The sequence below is a fragment of the Rousettus aegyptiacus genome, unplaced genomic scaffold (genome assembly GCF_014176215.1).
Source record: "Rousettus aegyptiacus isolate mRouAeg1 unplaced genomic scaffold, mRouAeg1.p scaffold_m13_p_2, whole genome shotgun sequence".
Classification (NCBI taxonomy): Eukaryota; Metazoa; Chordata; class Mammalia; order Chiroptera; family Pteropodidae; genus Rousettus; species Rousettus aegyptiacus.
This window is the reverse complement of record NW_023416295.1, coordinates 15,860,392-15,880,961: the sequence shown is the minus strand read 5'-3', so window position 1 is coordinate 15,880,961 and position 20,570 is coordinate 15,860,392. Positions and strand designations below refer to the sequence as shown.

Genomic DNA, 20,570 nt, shown 5'->3' with positions numbered 1-20,570 from the left:
CAGGCGCTTTTAAATAGACGGCCCCTGGCCGCCAGCCAGTTTGTAGCTGCAATTTGAGCTCCCCAACACCCAACCCAGGCAAGGATGCCAAGGAGCTTTGCAGTACGAACTCACACGGGGTGGGGGTGGGGAGAGGCCTTCGAGACACACGGGGGCTCCCCTTCGCTCCCTGAACAGCGCCCTCCTCCCCCCGGAATGTAAGAATGGGGCACGGGGGACAGGGCTGGGGCTGCGCGAGGGCGGAGGAGCTGGGGGGCGAGTGGAAGAGAGAGTTCTTCGGAGCGCGGTGGACACAATGAGGAGTAACTCGGTCTCCCCCTCCCTCCCACCCCTTAACTGGCCCGGGCCTGAGGGAAAAGCATATTCTTAGTAGCCAACTCAATATATACAGTGCCCATGAAATTCTTCCCAAGCTTTGGGAAATGGCTGTCTGTTGGTGTCTAAGTTACCATGTAAGGTGTGTGTGTGTGTGTGTGTGTGTGTGTAGGCGCGCGCGCGTGCCCGCATGCGTGTGCACGCGCGCCGAAGGGGGGCTGTTAGTGTACTATGGCCAGCGATGGGTGGTGAGCTGAATTAAAAAGAAAGAAAAAGAAGAAAAACTGGATTTTCCCCCTACAAGCCTGGGGAAGGGGAGTTAACCAGGAGAGTCTGTGGCTGGTGGAATAACTGTCTTTGGGCATATGGTCAAGACATAGCTTCTTTCCTTTGGCTACATTGTTGGCCCAAGGAAGCTGTGTGTGTGTGTGTGCGTGCGAGCACGCACACATGCTTGTGTTTGTCTTTGTGTGTGTGTCTGTGTTTTGTATACTTTCAGGAAAGGACATTTAGACCACAGTATGGTGGGGAGCAGTGAGTTACAGAGACTGGCACTTGGAGGAAATGCACAGTCTGATAATTTTGCCTGGTGGCCTAAAATATCCTTGGGTGGGATTTTTAGATGTAAGGAAGACAGACGAGAGTATTACTTTTCCTCCACGTTCTTCTAAAGAGGCATTTCTATTGGGCAGGGACACATCTTTGGAGGGAAAGGGTGACAATCCAGAAAAATACCTGGTTGTAAGGTTAATTGGTGCACACAGCACATCCTAGGAATGTGAGCCGAGGACGTACTGTGGAAAGATTCTGACCAGGAGCATTATCCCATTTGTAACCTCAGACATCTATTCATTCAGACGCTACGGACCCCTTCTTCTTTCCTTAGTAAAATGAAAGAAGGCTAAAGTCTTAAAAGAAGGAATGTGGAGATTTTAGTTTTTTCTCAAATTGATCTGGATGGGTTGTGGATTTCGCAGCCAGATCAGAAGAGAAATGACCAGCTGCTGCTGTCCCATGTGGGAGAAGCCGGGGTGGGAGTGTTACCTCTTACATTTCCTTTCATCCCTTTGGAAATGCTCTTTCTTTGGGAGAAGGGGCTGCATTTCATGAAGTTTGCCACTAGACTGCACCCTTATCTATGATAAGAATTCTTTTTGCAGGACTGCCTTTAAGAATATATTTCTCTGGCTGGTTTGGTTCAGGGAGCAATTCTCTCTATGCTGTTGACACCCCCAAATCCTGTCTCTCTTCTCACTTGTGTATTTGCCTCAAGGCATATCTTAAAAAAAAACGAGGCTAAAGTTTAAATCGCTCTCACTCATCTCTAGAGGAGTTTTAGATATTGGCTGGGAGAAGGAGAAGGAGCTGTGTGTAATGATTAAAAAAGAAAGCAGTGAGGCTCCTTGTCATTTCTTCTCCTGTCTGGAGACTTGGTGTGATAGGGGGAAATTAATATTAAAAAATTGATTGAACTAGTTGAGGAGTGAGGGCGGTCATGTGTTATTTTCCCCTTTGTGCCAAGTTCAAATGAGAAGAATGGCCGAACAGTGTGTGGTGTGTCATCTGGCCCCATTCCTTTTTCTGCATCAACTCGGCAGCAAAGCCGACCCCAGACACACTGGTAGCATTTGAGATGAATGGGGAAATTGTGGTGCTGCTTCCAGTCACCCTCTGTTCTGAAAGAGACGGTCTCCAGTGACACGTCTTTTTGTCTAGCAGACTTCCAGTGGCTGGAAAAATGTGTGAGGACAGGTAAAATAAAGAGGGAATGATTCAGAGGAGAGACGAAAAAGGTAGGGAGAAGGAAGGAGGAGGTTGTGGCAGGAGCGGGTCCTTGGGGTAGGGGGGCAGAGGGGGCCCTAGAGAGAGGGTACTGGGCAGGCCTGTAAACGCTGAGTGACCGTTCTGTGTCTCCACTTAGGAGTGGCCTTATGTCCTGGGGTGGGGGGCGGTGGAGGTTGAGAGCTGATGGGTTGTTAGTGGCTGTCCAGGGGACACTTAGGTAGGCTTCCTGGGAGGGTAAGAGAAAGAATTCTCAGTAGCCTGGGATTGTCTAGAGTCATTTTGTTCAAAGATGGGGTACTGGCTGGATGAGTTTGCTTCTAAGAATCCATAATTAATCTATGACAGTGGAATGGGAAGGTCTGTTCTGGGAGTTAGATTATGGGGTATGCCCAGGAGCCTTTCTTGATTCCATTCCCCCTCCCCTCTGTTCTGAAGGTCTAGATCTGTTCCCAATCACCTTCAGAAGATTGCTTTTAGAAAAAAATAGTTTGCATCAATGAACGTAATGGGGAGGGACTCATTTATTTCTGCCAGATGCGTACGCAGAGGCCAGGTTCCCAACTACCTTGCTTCCCAGCTCTGGCATATTTGAGTTTTGATGCCCTTTAACCACATCTTTCTTGGAGAAGTAAGAAGTTAAATTTCATCTACTTGTGTCCTTTTCCTCAGAGATCACACCTCCCCATTCGTTAAAAAGATTAATTGGGTATCAAAACCAAATTTCAAGGAAGCAACTAAGCAAAAGATTTGTGCTTTTATATGTACAACTTTCCAAAGGGTACGTAGCGTTTTTGGTTTATAAAGCTTGAGTCCGTTCCTCCGATCATTTTTGAGTCAAGGGCGATGCCTGACATAATGGATGAGGAATGCTAGACTTTTGGTAGGACATAAAATATCATAGATTCCTCTGGTTGGAAAGGAAAAATGTCAACTAAGGGTCTTTATTCACTCCCATACATTGCTCTCAGCACTCTCTCAGAGATTTGCCTACCATTCCCCACAGTGAGTAATTATTCTGCTTTAAAGACCTTATGAGATTGACACCAGTCCCTTTCGCAGAGGCCAGCAGACATCAGGCATCCTAATGCTGCTACCTCATCCTGCTGCAAAACTAAGGTACGGTGGTGACCTTCAAGAAATAAAGCACCCAGTCAGTCAGATCCCTGCCCAGACGAGGGAAATTCAGCAAGATTGAGAGAGCAGCTCGAGGCAGCTTTGTTGTAGTGAGGTGGCTGAAGGCTAGGTGGCAGAATGGATACATCATTTGAAACATGCCTTTTTTCCAGAAGGGAAAGAAGTAGGCACTAGTGGAAGTCTGTAACAACGGGGGTGGGGGTAGGGGACGCAGATGCAGGGGCGGAGGGCCACGTCCATACCCTGGGGGTCCACCGTGTGCTGGCCTAGCCTTGGCACTGCCCTTTGTCCTGACAGCACCAAACCAGCTGGAGGTGGGAAGGCTTCCAAGGCTCACCAGCAGCAATATTTATGGTCATTTTACCTTGGAGAAGAGGTCTAGCCAGGTCAGAACTTGATTACTTTGGGTTCATCAAAGAATCCCTAAAGCTCCTCTGATGAATAATCAGGATGTGGTCTTTAGAAGCCAAAGTGCATTAAAAATGACCTTTTTACATTTTAAAATGTTAATTATGGAGTATTTCAAACACCCAAAGGACAGAAGAGAATATAACATATCCTCTGCTCACGACACACATTTAACACATGTCAACATTTCGCCATCCTTGTTTGAGATTTTGTTAAAAAGAAATACAGTGGCACAGAGAACTACCGACTTTCGGCTCTAACCCACGCCCGGCTCCCCTCTGCAGAGGTGGCCACTCTCCTGAAACAGCTTTGCATCCTTCCTGCACTCCGTTTTTCTAGGTTTTACATGAAGTTTTGTATAAAACAGAATTAGAATGATTTTGAAGGTGAAACCACGTGCTACTTTAGAGTTAATTTTGTAATGGTGCTTGCGATGGTGGCAATTTAATTAGAGTCTGAATTGACCCTCCGGCTGACTTTCGAAGGAGCTGGAGCCAACTCTGACTCAGAGTGATTTATATTTCTATGTGAGCAATACATAAGGTAATAGTTTTAAGAACTGACTTTTAAGTGGCTCCTGGAGCCATTCTAGGGAGATATGGCAGAAGAGGGAGGGCTTCGTAAATACAGCTTCTGGTTGGCGGCCTCGTATCTTCTTGGGTCATAGGATTCTGGTGTGTTTTTAGATTGGACAACCCCAGAGCCATGTTTGAATTTTGAGAAAATGAAGTTTACTCAGAAAAGTGATCTGTCGTGGGTTAGAAGACAGTGTTGGTAGATCTAGATCTAAGCTAGGTGGGGACATGGAATCATGTAAGGCAGGAGGAAAGGGAAAGAGTGTTAACTGCTGAAAGCAGGTTTCATACAATGCATTTGAGCCATGAAAAAGCCAAAGAAAATCACAGTGCGTGATTAGAATGTAGGTTTCATTAAAGTTCGAGAGAGTGAGAAGTGATAAGAGCTAGCTTACCACCACCACCAGCCCATAGGGCAAATTTGTGTAAATTCAGAAGCCATGCCCTTCCTCAAGACTTATTACTTCTATTTGTCAGAAAGTGAAATACAGGTTTCGCTAGACCAAGAGGTGTTACTACTTTTTCAGGAAATCATCATGATGAATGTACATATCTATGATGTCTGCTTTGTGGCCTTAGATGAGGCTAAGTACACAACCTACCCAGCTATCTGTGCTGGCCCTGGTTGAAAGCGTTTCCAAGCCATCAGGAAACAGTGTTTTTCTGCTCGTGTGGAAAGAAAGGATTGGTCCAGCGACATGGTTTGATCTGTTATCAGGCTTGAGGGGTGGGCTTACACCTGTTCAAAGCAGCTGACTCTGACCATGTTCTCACCTGGGCCAACCTACACCTTTGTGTCAGTCTTTAGACAAACCGTGCTTTTGCATGCCCCCATGTCTTTGCACAAATTAATCATCTTGATAGGAATGCCTTTCCCCTTTGTGCTGACTAATGAACTCTTAGTCATCTTTGAAGACCCAGATGAAATCACTTACTTTGGAAGGTTTCCCTCACTCTCATGAGTAATTCGCTAAAGGTACCTGGCTGGTTAGCAACGTTTATCCCACATGGCCTTCTGTGTCTTCATCAGTAAAGTGGAGGATGAAACTGCCTACTTTACAGGGTTATTGTGAGCCTTGAATGAGGCATTCTCTGTGAACCTCACTAGTGCTTAGTCAATCTTACCTATTATAGTTCTATCTTCCCATTAGACTATCTCAAAGGACCCAAGGTTTTACTAATCTTGGTATCTTATTTCCACTTTTCTTTATTTCCCTACCTCTTGGCCATGAGCCTCTAGTACAGTTCCTAGCACAGAGGCACTTAATAAATTAGTTTTGAATGAAAAACATTCATCTTCCCTTAATTATTCCAATGTCTTCCTGAACACCTAGTTATATTTCTGCATCCCTCTGGGGCAATGTCCATCTTGATGTGTTTCAGCTTTGTCCCTTTATACACTAGTCTGGTCAACCTTTTATGCCTCACATGTGATAATTTATGGACTCTTAAAGTAATAATAAATTCCAATATATTCCTGTGGTTGGACTTAAAATATGTTAATTGTAGCATAACCTAAATATGTGTGAACATATTAAGGCATACACTCCATAAGCTTATCTCAGTGTCAAATCCAACAAATATGTAAATAAACTCAGTCAAAACTACAAGCCTAACAAAATGTGATATGACAATATTAATTTAGTGTGTTGATGTTCGGTTGATGTTTTGCTGAAAAGAAATTACTATTCGTGTTGTGATTATGGTTAACTGTTATGGTGCAAGTTTTTTGAGCTGGCATGCACATGTTTGATGTCCTGTTTGGTGACTTAATTCTCCCACTACAGTGGAGTCATGGTTTATATAGTGGTTAAACTCAGTTTGAAACACAAAAATTGAGTATAATCAAAATGACCCATGAACACATTTTAAGTCACTTGTAAAACAAAACAGTACTGCAAAGCTTTTTTTTTTATGGCTGTATCATGTCCTCCACGTTGTCTCAGGATCAAGTCCACATCTGCTCTTTAGCCCATTAGCAAATGACAAAGAGAAGGGTGTTACTCAGCTCCTATGCCTTTGAAAACGGGAAATGTCTTCTAGAGCTGGATAGAAGGCTGAGATAAGGAACCTGCACACAACTGAGTGACAAACTTCGGACAAAACACAAATAAAACAACGTGAACAATCTCTACTGTTATGGCTGGTGTGTGTGTGTGTGTATGTTTGGGAGATATATTGGAGGCAGCATACAGAGATGGCATGAGACCAGGGGATTTAGCTATCAATTTGTCAATAAATGAGGAGGTAAACGTTAGGTACTACACACATCATGAATATCATGACTCACTGCTGTTTGTGTAGATTTAACAAGAAAAGGCACCAATTTGACCACCAAGCAGGGAATGGAAACAGTTTAACTATAAGCCAATCAAGGAGACAACATCTGTTCAGAACAAGGATTGAAAGGCTGAGTGGAGAGAGACATGGAATTTACTTAATTAGGGTAGATGGGTGTGGAAGGCAGGTGTCCCTGAGTCCCAAGCTTTGAATACCACTGACCTTTTCCATTAAGGCAGTTACTTAACCTTGAGCAAGTTACCAAGCTTCCTCAGGTTCAATTTATTCTTCTGTAAAATGGGCTGTGGTACCTATCAATGGGTTGTTGTGAGTGTTAAAAGAGATAATTTATGTAAATCACTTAGCAAGGCACCTAGTACCTAGTGTATTACTTTGCTAGGATTGCCATGACAGAGTACCACAAACTGAGAGTCTCAAACAACAGAAACTCATTGTCTCACAGTTCAGGAGGCTAGAGGTCCACAATCAAGGTGTTGGCAGGCTCTAGGAAGGATTTGTTCCAGGCCTCTCTCCCAACTTCTGGTATTCAGTTTGTGGCAGCATAATTCTAATCTTCACATGATGTTCTACCTGAGTGTGTGTCTATCTTTTCTCTTTTCGTAAGCATATCGGTCATACTGGATCCAGGGTATCTTCTACTCCAGTGCCACCTCATCTTAACTAATTCCATCCGCAATGACCCCATTTCCAAAAGCCATATTTTGGGGGTTAGGACTTTAGCATGTGAATTTTGGGGGAACACAGTTCAACCCACGAACACTAAAGTTGTAGTTATTATTATTCAAGATACCTTCTTTAATCACTTTTCAATGGGGTATTTTTAGAGCCGCAATTTTCAGATCTCTATTCTCGTCGCGTTTCCAGCCGTGTTTATGTCTAGAAAGAACGTGCTGCGTGAGCAGGAGATTTCGTGTTGCCGTCGCCATTGTCTTGCCTGGTGCCTAGAACAGTGATGGGCATGCAGCGGACATTCAGTGAATGTGGATAAATGAACAAAGCCTGTTTCTTTCCTCCTTTCTCCTTTCCATTTTTTCTTTTTGATTTCTCAGTAGCCAGCCTCTCTCCCTGTTATCTTTTCTAGATTGCCAAATTGTTGAAGGCAGAGGAAGTGAAACCAAACAAGTTTTAATTTCCTTCGTTGAAAATGATTAAATCCTCCCTAATCACTTGCTCCCTGCAGCCAGTTAGAAAGCCATCCAGATGGCAAAGGGCAGTGAGGGTGCTGGTGGCGGTGGGGGTGAAGGTGACTATGTTTCAGAGAGCTAAAGACCACTCTGGGCATTTTCCTAAAGCTCGATATTGGCCAGGGCTACTAGGACTTTGGAGTGAATGGGACCCAGTTCTACTCTGAAAGTCTGGGAAGAAACCAGTGAGGTCGATATTGCTTGAGAGGTTGAAAGTCAAAATCTAACTGAGGAGCCACAGGCCTGGAAAGGTATAAGGCTTTATCTGGTCCTCAGAAAGGTGTGACGCATACCTTTTTCATCTGGTGCAAAGACTCCCTGGTCCATAAACCACCAGTGCAGACCTAAAAGATGTGACTCCCTGTATCAGATGGCTCCTGGCCTGAAATCATGTCGGGAGTCGTATAGATCTTGGACTTAGGCAGGAACTGGAGTATGAAACGTAAGGAGACAACGCTTTGTATTCTTGGGACCCAGAGATGAATTTTCATTGGCTAAGAAGAAATGACTGAAAATAGAAAAACACACTCATAATTTACTGACCGGTGTCATCTATGTACATATGTATCTATCTGTCTACTTAACTCTTCTCACAGCTGGAGGACAGATGTCACACATGCGCATAGCCCCTGGCAAGACCCAGGAAGGATGCAGGCCGGGTGGGGCCTGGGAAGAAACATTGGGTTCAAGAGGGGCAGTAGCAATTCACTTTCAGCCTATCGCTACCATTTGGGACTGTGAAAATAGCATTGGCTCACCCTCGTCTGACCTTTTCTTTCTTGTTTTTAAAAAGGATTTAATTGGATATCTAATTTTATTAAGAAACCTTTTTTATTTTTTATTGTGGAGATTAACCTCAAACATATATAAAAGTAGGTAGAATTGTATAATAACCCCCCCACACACACACACACATAAGCCCATCCTTCATCCTTAATACCATAGCCATTCTGTCCCACATACATAGCTCTACTCACTTCTGCTATTTCCACTGACTGAATTTTAAAATATAATGAAAATCTAACTCTTCAGCTTCGGGTACGCTACTATATTTGTTGAGCTGCTTCTCACGCCCTGAAAATACACCCAAACATTCCCAAATAATAAATTTGAAGGTAGATGATTTCCTTTTATGTCATGGAGGAAGAATTTGGTGACCAATAAAAGAATATCTGAGGAAAGTGGAGGGTAAAGGACTTTGAATTTCCAGTCTGGACATTTGAGAAGATGGGGTAGGAGGTACATGATCCGGACAGAGGAAGCACTGAAGAGAGGTGGAGAGAAGGAGGTGGGCATCCGGCAAAGCTACCCTGAGCACAGAGAATACAGTGGGTCTGGAAAGAACGGGGCTGGTGGTAGAGATCTGGGCATCATCCACAAGAATGAGGCAATATAAGCATGAACTCCCAGAGAGGGGGCACTATGCAGAGGATCATCTCAGTTTGAGCTTTTGAGGTGAACTCAATTTATTGCCAGGACCCATACTCAGTGTCTCAGGAAAGCAGAGAGGCGGTGCTGGGGAGGAAGGAGGGGAGGCGGACATCTGTTCGGTTTGATCTTGGTGAAGAAGGTCAAGAGCTGGTCATCATGTCAAGGTGGGAAGGGATTGGGGTGTGTGGAGAGAAAATGAGCATTTGAAACAGCTGGAATGGACTGGGTGGGAGGGAGGACTCGTGGAAAGGTGGGAGGAGAAGGCGACTGCCTGCTTACCCAGAAAGCAAGCCCCTCTACCCATGCCAAAAAGTATCTATTTCAGGAGAGAGAGAGAGAGCAAGAGACAAGGAGAGAGAGAACCTCTATTAGTTTGAGTTTGTAACTTCAGGGAACATCTAGACCCTCTTTTAAAAAGCTCACCTGATTAGGTCAGGCCCACCCAGGAAAATTTATGTTTTGGTTGACTCAAAGTTGACTTAAAACTAATGACATTCGCAATATCCCTTCACCTTTGCCCTATACAGTAACATAATCATAGGAGTGATATTCTATCACCTTTGCCATAGTCTAGTGGTTAAAAGCAAATTATATGTCCCATCGATACTCAAGAGGGGGAAATTACACAAGCACTTAGGTCATTGGGGGGTCATCTTAGAATTCTGCCAACGATGATGCTTGACAGGTCAATGCTATTGTTGTCCTCAGGTTCCCCACTAGTAAGACAATAGGACTCTGAGCCCTCGGATCAGTGCTAAATCTCATGCACAGACACAATTGTTAAGAGAGAAAGGATTTAAGAGAGGAAAAAACATTAAGGTGTTGTCACCTTTCTCAAATGCTGTAGCGTTTCAAAAACGTCAGAGGAGGCTACCAGCAAATAAACTCAAGGCGGCAGACACTTCACGAGAGTAGTTAGCACGAGGCACTGTCCTCCGCTTTGTATTATCAGGGACACAAAGACGAGTGTGTTTCCTGATTGCAGAGATCTTTACAGTTTTTATGGAAGATCAGACGCATGTAGTTAGTACAAAGTGGCTGAAAGCTAGTGTCTTAAGAGATGTAGGGAACCAGCCTGAGGGTGATAAGGCCACACTCAGGGCATTCTTATAATACACACACCTGGATAGATGTGCTGTGGTTTCTGGTCACTTAAGCATCCTTGTCTTTTTGAGTGCCCTAAGGAGTATGACCAACTCTAGGGAAGAACATACAAACTGTTATTGCCAGGTTGTGCCTCGGCATTGGCTGACATCTGGTCAACCCCACAGTAATAAAGCCACACAGACCTGCAGAGCAGAAGGGACTGACAGCCCCAGTGAATAATTAGGTTTTCCAGTTCTGACTTCCAGGGGTTACTCAAAGTCTCAGGGATGTGAGAGGAGGGGAAGACATCAAGAAAACTGACGAGGACTATTTAGGTTGGGAGTAGAATCTGGTCCCATCCTGAGTCTGGCTGAGCCCACCCCGTCTTACCCCCAAGTCTTTGAAATGTGTTACCTGGATGGTGAGCTAAGCCATGCTTGGCAGGGAGGAGAGGGAGGCTGTGTGGTCTGGCAAAGAGCAGAGCAGAGGGGCAGAGGGACCAGGTTTGAATCTGTAGCTGACTCATAGCACGACCTATGCCAAGCATTTCACCATTCAGTCCAGCTGGAAAATGAGGAAAAGACTCAAGTTGGGATCACACCGAGAAATCCAGATGCCTTTCACGAGAATAAACAAGGCCACTTTCCTTTCACTCTGGTCTCTGTTTCTCTGTTTCTGTGTGAGTGCGTGCGTGTGTGTGTGTATGTGTGTGTGAGTGCGTGTGTGTGTACATGTATGTACGTGTGTGAATGTGTACGTGTGAGCGCTGATCATTTCCCTCTGTTTCCCTTCCTCTTACTCTGCAGATCAGCTTTGGGACTTGATTTTGATCTCAGTTTCTGTCGCTGTCTTCAGGTGTGATTGGGCAGAGTCCACAGTGCCCCTCTCTACTCCCTATCCCTTCCTTTTGCTTCCTTTCCAGCTCAAGTGAGGTCTGGGTTTCTGCTGCATCTCTTGAGTCGTGTGTGTGGGCACGCCTCTGCCCCGCATCTTGACAATGGAAATGCTGGGGGTAGGGGAATGGGAAAAGCTCTTGACCTGGCAAAGGCCTTGCAGGGCTCTGGTTCTGTCTGTTGCTCCAGCAACGGCAGTGATTTTTTTTTTTTTTTTTTGAAATAACCACTTCTGGTGCAGGAACAAAGAACAACAACAAAAAAAATCACTCCTTAAAGCGAACACTTTCCTACAGCTTGGATTCCACTCTTCTCTGCCACCCCCTGCCCTCCTGTACCGGTCCTCAGACAGGCCAAACGCTTTTCACCTTTCTGCTATCTTGTCCTTCCTATCTACCTAGGAAAAGCGAATCTGTTTTTCTGCCTGGGCTCCCTCTTGCTTCCCATTCTTCCTCATTTAGGATGATTTTGAGAGTCAATTGTCTTTTACTGTCTGTGTTTTAGTTGACTCCATTTGCAGAGGGAGAACTTTGTTCGGCAGCTGACTGTGTCTGATGAAACCAGGTTAGGAGTTATGCAGACCTGAGTTGGACCGTACTGCTTCCACCAATTAGCCGAGTGACTTCTGTGAGTTACTTTTCTGAGCTTCAGTTTTCCTTGCCTGTAAAATAGAAATAATTTTGCCTACCAGGCAGCACTGATGGGAACACTCAACAGGATCACATATCTAGAATTCTTAGCACACTGCCCACTAGGTAGATGGGCTTTTGACCTGAAGTTCTCATTCTTAGACTCATTGTGGTTAGTGGAGAGTGTTTCCTCTGTCGATAGCCTTGGCTTCCCCTCTCAATGTAGTTCTCTTTCCCTTCTGTACCAAGCATAATGATGATTGTCCTACTTCTGCTCATGGGTAGCAAGGCTTGAACCTTCCCTTTCCCATCACAATGACTGGCTCAGGGTAGGACACCGGACACCGTCGGGGCTCACCTATGGGTAAAACCGAGACAATTAGACTTTCTCTTTCATAAACGTGAATGAAAGGCACGGAAGGAGGAACCAGTTGGTAGTGACCTTGGGTGCTGAGAAGTCTTAGGAAGCTTGGATATTGGAACAATAACATGAACATGTATTTAGTAGGAAGTGAGGATGATGGAACCAATAGGCTAGAGATGAGTGAATGGCCCTGAATCACAAAATCCCTTGGTTTTCTTGTTGCAGGAGACCATGATTCCATGACATTACTGTTATCCTTTAAACAACCCCTCCATCCTCTTGAACAAGTTGGAGAGGATTTCTGTTTTTTGCAATGCAAAGAGCTTTTACGGATTGAAAAATGTTCAGTGGTCCTGGGTTGTCACTGAAATCCTCCTTCACACCTTGAACCATGGTGGGGATTGTGTGTCTTCATGGAATGTTGATTCTGCAAGATACCATGTGATAAGGGGTCATTACCTTATCGATTTTCACACACAGAAATTTTTCACTCTTAGGAAACTCCTGAGGTATCAAACACTGGTCCTTTTGCCGAAGTTTGAAGTTTTCTTTCCATCATTCTTTTTATTCCCTCTGGGAGTTTCATAGCTCTTTTTTTTCCCTTCAAATTGTTTGGTTTCTAGGAGACCAGAAATCTCCTGTTTCTGCATCCCCAAAACTGAGATTCTTAGGGGAGTGGTCCTCAAGAAATGAAATCTCTTTTGAAAGCTTTAAACTGTAAAGCTTTCAAAAGATGCTTGATGTTTCAAACCTTGACCTTATCCTTCTGACAATTCACTATATATTTACAGATATTTATCTCTTTGGTGCTCACAACAGTACCTGGCTGGCTAACTGTACCCATTCTATCAACCTGGAAATAGAAGCTCAGAGGAAGGCTGGTTGATAGTATGTGTCTCTGAGACAAATCAGCTGTGGAAACCTGGGGAGAATCCCTCCTTCCTCCATTCTCCCAGGCTCACTGCCAAGCTGCCAGTTAGAGACCCAAGCCTTGGGCAAAACTCATTTCAGGCTGAGTCAAAAACACAGGGGATTCTTGTTCACACGTGCCCAGCAAGGAAAGCCCTCCAACAAAGATGTTTCAAGGAACTTCATCAGGGACTTAGGAGATCTTTGCTCTTCTCCATTAGGAGAGAGAGCCAACCAACTGAGAGGGTGCCCAGCTCTCCAGGCAGTGAGCAGGGAAAGAGCTTAGAGATGTCCTTAGATTCTGTCTCCATGGCCACAGTTAGTCTCTATGGACTTCAGAGTTGGGGGTCATTCATAATAGAGACAAAACGCACTTCTAGACTTTCAACCACAGATTTGTTAAGACAACTCCACTGCTGACCTGAACATCTCCGTGACGTTACCTTAGAAACCAGCTAAGCCACTTCTTTGCTTTTCTCTAGCACCTAGGGGTTAAACACTTGACATGAGCTAATACTTTCAGCCTTTTCTCAACCCAAACCAACACTGTCGTGGAGGGAAATTTTAGAATGAGTGAACTAAAGACTTATTGAGATATGCCTATGCCCCCAAACTTTGAGGCCCTGACCACATTCCTGAGTGAGATCAGAAGTAAGGAAAATGGTGAAACACCTCAAAAGAGCCTGCTGCTTCCTAGATTCTCAGTCTTAGTGTTTTTCAGATTACTATCTGAAAATAGGGAAAATTCACAGTATACCAGGTTCATGTTTACAGTAGAGTGTATGGGGCTAGGTGAGCATACTTCTGTGGAAGAACTTAGAGGTAGATAGATGTCTTAGGGTTAGAAATGCTAGAGAAAATAGAGGATGGCCAGTTAAATTGGAATTTCAGATCAACAATGAATAAATTTAGTATGCATATATCCCGTATGATACTTGAGACATATTAAAATTTATTTGTCGTTGATCTGAAATTGAAATTCACCTGGGTGTCCTGTATTTTTATTGGTGAACTCTGACAACTCTGCTTGGAATGGGTACAATCTCTGGCACCTCCAGGTTTGTGTGGAGGTGGCATGTGCATACATTTGCATGAAGGAGGCATTGGTACCAGAACAAATAGGATGGGCATATGTGTGAACATGTATCTGTATCTTTGGAGGAAACAATATCTGGGTCAGAGGTCATTCCAGTGTTTTTATTTTTTGTTTTTTGAATGATTCCAAAATTATTAATTTTTTATTTCTAAACATTTCTTTGGAGAATTCCAAAGGCCCTCCCGAAACTTTGAACGATTGACCTTCTAAGTGTCCCCAGTAGGTCATTTGGAAGAAGGAGGTAGTTAAGATTTTTAGAGTAGTATGTAAACCTTTCCCCCCTTCTTTTGATCATTATTTAGAGTTGTTCTCATCACACTCCTGTTTCTTCTGTTTGATGAGCCACTGAGGAGATAAAATATGAAGACAGAAGCTCTAGGAGCTTAGGCGTGGCTGGGGAAAAATAAATGGACTCTTAGAGGTTCCCGCATCCAGTAACGGCTCTGTGGGTGGGGTGAGGATAGGCCCTGGGCTAGGACTCAGGGAAACCTGGCTGCAGATGAGTCAGCCCTCTGCGGGCCTAGGAATGGGAGACTCCACACAGCTGGCTCCAGGCTGTGCAAAGGGAGTAGCAAGTGAGGCCTTTAGTCCCAGGCTAAATCCTGGAGGGGAAGGGGCGAGGACAGGCAGCATTACTGGGTGCAGTAAACTCCAGAGCATTGCTCTGAGCTCTTTGGGTGCCCTGGAATGGAGGTGTGAGCTCAACCACCAGTCTGGGATGTCTGGATCTTTTTGTTCAAGGCAGATTTGCCACGGCTTGATGCTAGTTGTCAGAGGGCTTGACCAGGATTAAGCAGTGTTCAGTGCCAGGCAGGGGTGAGGAGGTGGGCTGGCCCCACGTTTCCAGCCCTGGCAAGCTCTCCCTGTTTGCCTGGGTAGAGTGCGCACTCTGGAACCAAGTGTTCCTACGGCATCCAGGACCCAGGGCGAGTATCTGCTCCTCTCTGTCTTGGTGACCTTGTTCTCGGCTCTAATACCTGGGAGCACATACCCGGTCTCAGTGAGGGGCCGCCCGGGTCAGGGGGTGGCTGTGCAGCTCCACCAGTGTCTCATTCCCCGGACCCAGAAAATACACCTGGCCGCAGATTCTGTAAAACTTGGGTTTGATCAAGCTGGAGACTTGACTTGTTAGTGTAAGTGGGAGGACAGGATTTCCGCAGGCTTTCCTGAGCCTCCAAGTGCCTGGGCAATGCGCGCACCAGTCGGTTCTCTGCAGACCTTGCCAAAGCATTTGCCTTCTCTTTGCCAAAGTTTTGACTCCCATTTAGCTGAGAGCAACAGATAAATTCATTTGGCCTCAGTTTCCTCATCTGTAAAGTGGGTGGCACTTTATTCATTCCCAACCGCAAATTAGGACATCTCTTTCTTAAACCTATGATGATGTAGATTGGATGTCGAGTTAAGCATCTCTTTGTAAAGTCCCTTGGGGTTGTCCCTAACATATCCATTTCCTTAAATTTGGAGATCTTGAGATATAATTCTTGGGAATGTCAAAGGTTTACTGTACATCAAAATTGTCGATAGTGTGTTTTCTCTGGTTGTTGGATAATGGACAATCTTATGTGTCCTCTTTGTACTTTGTGTTTGAGTTTGCATTACTTGTACAAGAAAAAATAAGCATTACTGTTAAAGGTTGTCTTCAGAGGGAGAAGTCCAGACCATTTCCTAACCTTTTCCTGGAGGATACTGACAGGTGAGCAGTGATTTTGTGTAGGGAGGCAGGATGGATTCTGTGACCTCTGGAAGGTCTTTCCAGTGTATAGATCTGCGCTCAGTGCCCACAGCCAACTCATACCTATCTGCAGGAGCATGTTGCCAGGAGCCAGAGAAGGAGGAAGACGAAGAGAGAGAATGGGGAAGGGAGAACGGAGGAAGAAAGAGAAAGGAGAGTAAAAGAGAAAACTGCAGTGTCACGAAAAGCTTGAAACTTTCTTTCAACCTTTCCCTTATAATTAGCTGGTGCAGCTGGAGGGGAAGACTTCTTGGTGAGTTGCAACTTGTTAAGCCCCAGTCCTCAGGATGTTTCAGGTTTGCTCAGTGTTTGGGGAGAGCTTAGTTCTCAGATGGCGCCTCCTCCCTCCCTGTCTGTCTTTTTATTTTAATTCTTTGCCTGGAGGGGGTGGTGTGAAGGTTTGGAAACTTACTAGAGTCTTGGCCAAGAAGCCTCCCTCCCCCACATCCCCCACCCCCTAGGGCTGGCCTGGAGATGATGGGAAGAACTTAGTTGAAGCAGGTTTCTTTCTACCAATGATTTGGGGGCCAACTCTGCAAAGGTCCTGGGGGCGAGCATTGCAGAAGGGAGGAGGGGGTGCAGGGTCCAGCGAGGGCAAGTGCAGTCTGGTTGGCTCTCCAGGCAGCGAGCCTTTCGTGATCCAGAATGGCCATGTGAACATCCACCTCCTGTTCGCTTTGCAGAGTCCAAGGCTGTCAATGGCACACCGTGGGTCCCCAAGGCAGCAAGCCTGCATGGCCTGGTGGAGAACAGCTGGGCCTCCAGAGTCTGATGACTGGATTTGAACCCTGATTCTCTGCTTACCACTTGAGTAACCTGCAGCCAGGTACTTAATTTCACTGTCTCAGTTTCCTCATCTGTCAAGTGGGTGTAATACACCTTAAGAACGTTGCTCAGCATAGATAGCCCCTGGCACATGCTAAGCACAGATGGAAGCTTCCTTTATGACTGTTCTTGCAGAAGACAACATGGCTTTGATTATAGACTGGGCATATCTGCCTTTTCACCCCACCCAGAGCCCAGTTTCAGTAGGAAGCATAGGGATTCCCTGCAGGTAAAAACTTCTAGCTGTAACCAGGTAGTGTGTTACAGGATTCCCAGGATTCTCCTCCCCGCCCTAGGTGCCACACTAGAGACCCACGGGAACCTGCCTGTGTCCCCCACCAGACCACAGACTCATTAAGAGCTGAGACTGAATCACATTTGTCTAGTATCTACACTCTTCATACATAGTAATCACTAAATGCTTTCTAAATGAAAGTGGTCGCTGTACTAATAGCTAACATTTATTAATTGCTTGCTGTTATGTAATCCTCATCACAATCCCATTTAACAGATGATGAAACTGAGGCTCACAAATGAGAAACTGACTTTCTGGGTGTCATTAATCAGCAAGTGGTAGTGCTTGGGACAGGAGAACATTTTTTGCCTCCAAACCCTGTGCTTGTTTTTCTCTAGGGTCCGTCTGTGGCGAGCCCCTCTCTAGAGCCTCCTTCTTTCCCTCTCCTTTTGTCTCCCCAATATTGCAGGAGATGGTTTCTCCTAGTCCCTTTTGTGGGAGAGAAAGAAGTTTGCAGAATGCCTGTCTTCAAGCAGGACCACTAAGGTCGTCAGGAACTGGCCGATGCAACCAGCCAAGCAAAAGGCTCTTGAAATCTCCAGGCCAGACCAGTCACCTTCAGAACTTCTCCATCACTCTTTGCTTTCTGTCCATCCCTACCCCTGCTTGGGTCCTGAATCCATGCCCCTTGTTCAGATAGCAGCAGAGCCCACAGAATTAGGACTGTCACTGCCTTGGGAGAAGGCGATGGCTTTCCCTCGATGTAGTTCAGGAATGTGCACCCGTCCCTTCCTCCTCCCTCTATCCTTTCTCTCCCCATCACACTGCCCTCCAGGCTTCAAGTGCCAGTTAGTTCCCCTCCAAGGGCTGTGTTAGTTTCCTATTGCTGCTGTAACAAATAACCACACATTGAGTGGATGAAAACAACACAAATTTATTCTCTTAGAGTTCTGGAGTTCAGAAGTCAGAATGAGGCCAAAGGAGGCTCGCGTCATGTGATGGGAGGGGATGGTTCCTTCTGGAGGCTCCAGGCGAGGATCTGGTTCTCGTCTCTTCCAGCGTCAAGGTGCTGGCATGCCTCGGCTTCTTGGCTCATGGCTGCATCACTCCAGTTTCTGCTTTCCTCATTCCATGGCTTTCTTCCCTCTGTATAGTCACTGCCTGCCTTTTACAAGTACTGTTGTGATTATATCATTGGGCCCACTTGGCTAATCCAGGACAGTCTCTCCCTCTTAGATCCTTGGCTTACAAGTATAAGATCCATTTTACCATATAAAGTAACCTAATCAGAGGTTCCAGGGATGAGGTTGTGGACATACTTGGGGGGCATATTTTGGGCTACCACAGGCATAGTTTGCAGTTCTAGTACAGCTCTCCACCCACCTGCCTGTGCATTGTATAAGTAATCAAAGCTACCATTTACCAGACACAAACTCTGTGCTTGGAGCTGGACCAAGCGCTCTGTGCACAGAGCCTTGCTGACTCCTCACTATCCTTTCTGATGCTGGCACTATTATTTTTATTCTCAACTTACAGAGAAGAAACTAAAGCCTGAGATTTAAGTGACTTGCTTGAGGTCACACAGTAAGTAAGTTAAGGACCTGAGATTGAACCCAGGTGTGTATGCTTTCAAGATCATTCTCTTCAACACCTCACTCTTTCTGCTGTGGTAAGCCAGCCCCTAAGAGGGTCCCCATGATCCTTGATCTCTCCCACATTGTACAAGGATTGGTCAGAGTGACCAACAGAATACCATGAAAGGGAGAGCATGTGTCTTCTGAGGCCAAGGCATCAAAGACATTGTAGCTTTGTTCTTTCTCTGATATTGTAGCTTTGCTCTCTCTCTGACACTCCGGGGAACTAGACGCCATGTCAGGAGTACTCTCAAGCAGCCCTGTGAAGAGGTTCCTGTGGTATGTAACGGAGGCCTCCTGCCAACAACCAGCACCAGTTTTCCCGCTGTGTGAATGAGCCATCTTGCAAGTGGATCCCCAGCCCCAGCCAGGCCCTCGGATGACTGCAGCCCCGGCTGACATCTTAGCTGGAACTTTAGGAGACACTGAGCCCAACCACTCAGCTAGGACACACTCAGAAACTGTGATATAATAAACATTTGTTTTGTTTTTAGCTACTTCTTGAAGTAATGTATTGTGCAGCTATATGCATGACTGATACAAGGCCCAAGTTCTAGAAAGCTGGTCAGGTTTTGCTGTGAGCTCTAGCTATGTCAGATGAGACGTAAGTCAAGCCTTGACCCTTTGAAGCTGTGTTCCATTCCAACAGATTAGCTGCCCAGCCCTGGAGTTGCGGACCCAACAATTTCAGAATGTTCCCCATTCCTGAACCACTTCCCATAAAGAACAGAAATACCTCGCATCTGTTATTTCCTTGCTCATCAGTGGCTCCTAATGCTTCTCTCAGGGCCAGACTCCAGTCTGCTATTCACTCTCCCTCTCTCCCCAGCTTCCCAGCCCTGAAGTCTCGTCTCTCGTTGCTCCTCGGGCTGACCCTCAAGCCTGGTCAGACCGAGGTGTTCACTGCTGTTATATTTCTTCTGGGTCTGCTTGCTTGCACTGCACTCACCTCAGCAGTTGCAAATGAATGAACAGATCCACACTGAGGACCCTGCTAGGTACCAGGAGCCAATGACGGAGGGTTGTGTGTATGATGTCTCTCTTTGCACAGTAAGCAATTTTTACAGAGAAGAAACCTGAGGTTAAATGACTGTCCCAAAGCCCCGGAGGAAGTAAGAGACAAGAGTTAGTACTGCTAGGGTAAGGCTCATCAGCCCTGTGGCTGTAAGTTCAGTGATTTTCCACTACACCGTATTGTATCCGACTCACATTTCTATGGAATTGTACAGTTTATGAAGCCCCTGCTTATTATAATTTTTATTGAGCTTCATGACAACCCAGTGTGATAGATGAAGCAAGAATTGCTCACCCCATTTCACAGACAATAAACCTGACACAAGGAAGAGAATTTGTCCTCATAGAAGTATCAGAGATGTAATTCCAGCTTAGTCTCCATCTCCAGACCCACCGTTCTCTCCTCCACCTTCTCTTTATAGCTCCCCCTAAATCTACCATAGATTTTTACATATAACTGATGATGACCAACACTTATTTGTTGGCCAGTCAAGTTTTTAATGTATTCTTTCATAAATGATGCAAAAGGAGGTCTGATATCTAAAGAGTTATCTATGATGACTGAGACTAGTTTATAAAAGAACTTAGAGGTCCAGCAGGAAGGTATGAGGGTGGGCTTCAGAAAGAGCTTTCTCATGGAAAGTCACTGACTTACTGAGCAAAGGAGACATGGGATTTACTGTGCTGCGGAATCTCTGAGAATGACCCAAGCTTGCCTGGGTCCAAGGAAGTGCTGTTTATTCTTAGGGGTCGGTGGGGGGTGGGGGTGGACAAAACGAGCCGCAGAGGGCCCCGAAAGCCCAGCATTCACGACTCTGTGATATAGGTCATTATGCAAGTCGCCGAAGCAGAGCAGAGGACGAGCAGGAGCGTGTCGCTTCGTTGGATGTTTCCCGTCCCTAGTGCTTGGCTCTTCAGCTGATGAAGAAGCTGTTCTTTAAAGAGGTTCTTTGAGGACAAAATCATACAGGATCAGGCACCTTGGGCTTTTGAGGCCTCACAGGTTGTCCTAACCATGCA

The 20,570-nt window shown here is 45.5% G+C and overlaps 1 long non-coding RNA gene across 1 annotated transcript; it reads left to right on the top strand.

Annotated features, from left to right (window-relative positions):
* The first annotated feature begins 11,288 nt into the window (after positions 1-11,288).
* On the top strand, positions 11,289-20,278 carry LOC107516783. Its single transcript, XR_001598375.2, has 4 exons — positions 11,289-16,095; positions 16,526-16,668; positions 17,372-17,968; positions 18,439-20,278. It is a non-coding gene; the product is annotated as an uncharacterized LOC107516783 (long non-coding RNA).
* Positions 20,279-20,570: the final 292 nt, after the last annotated feature.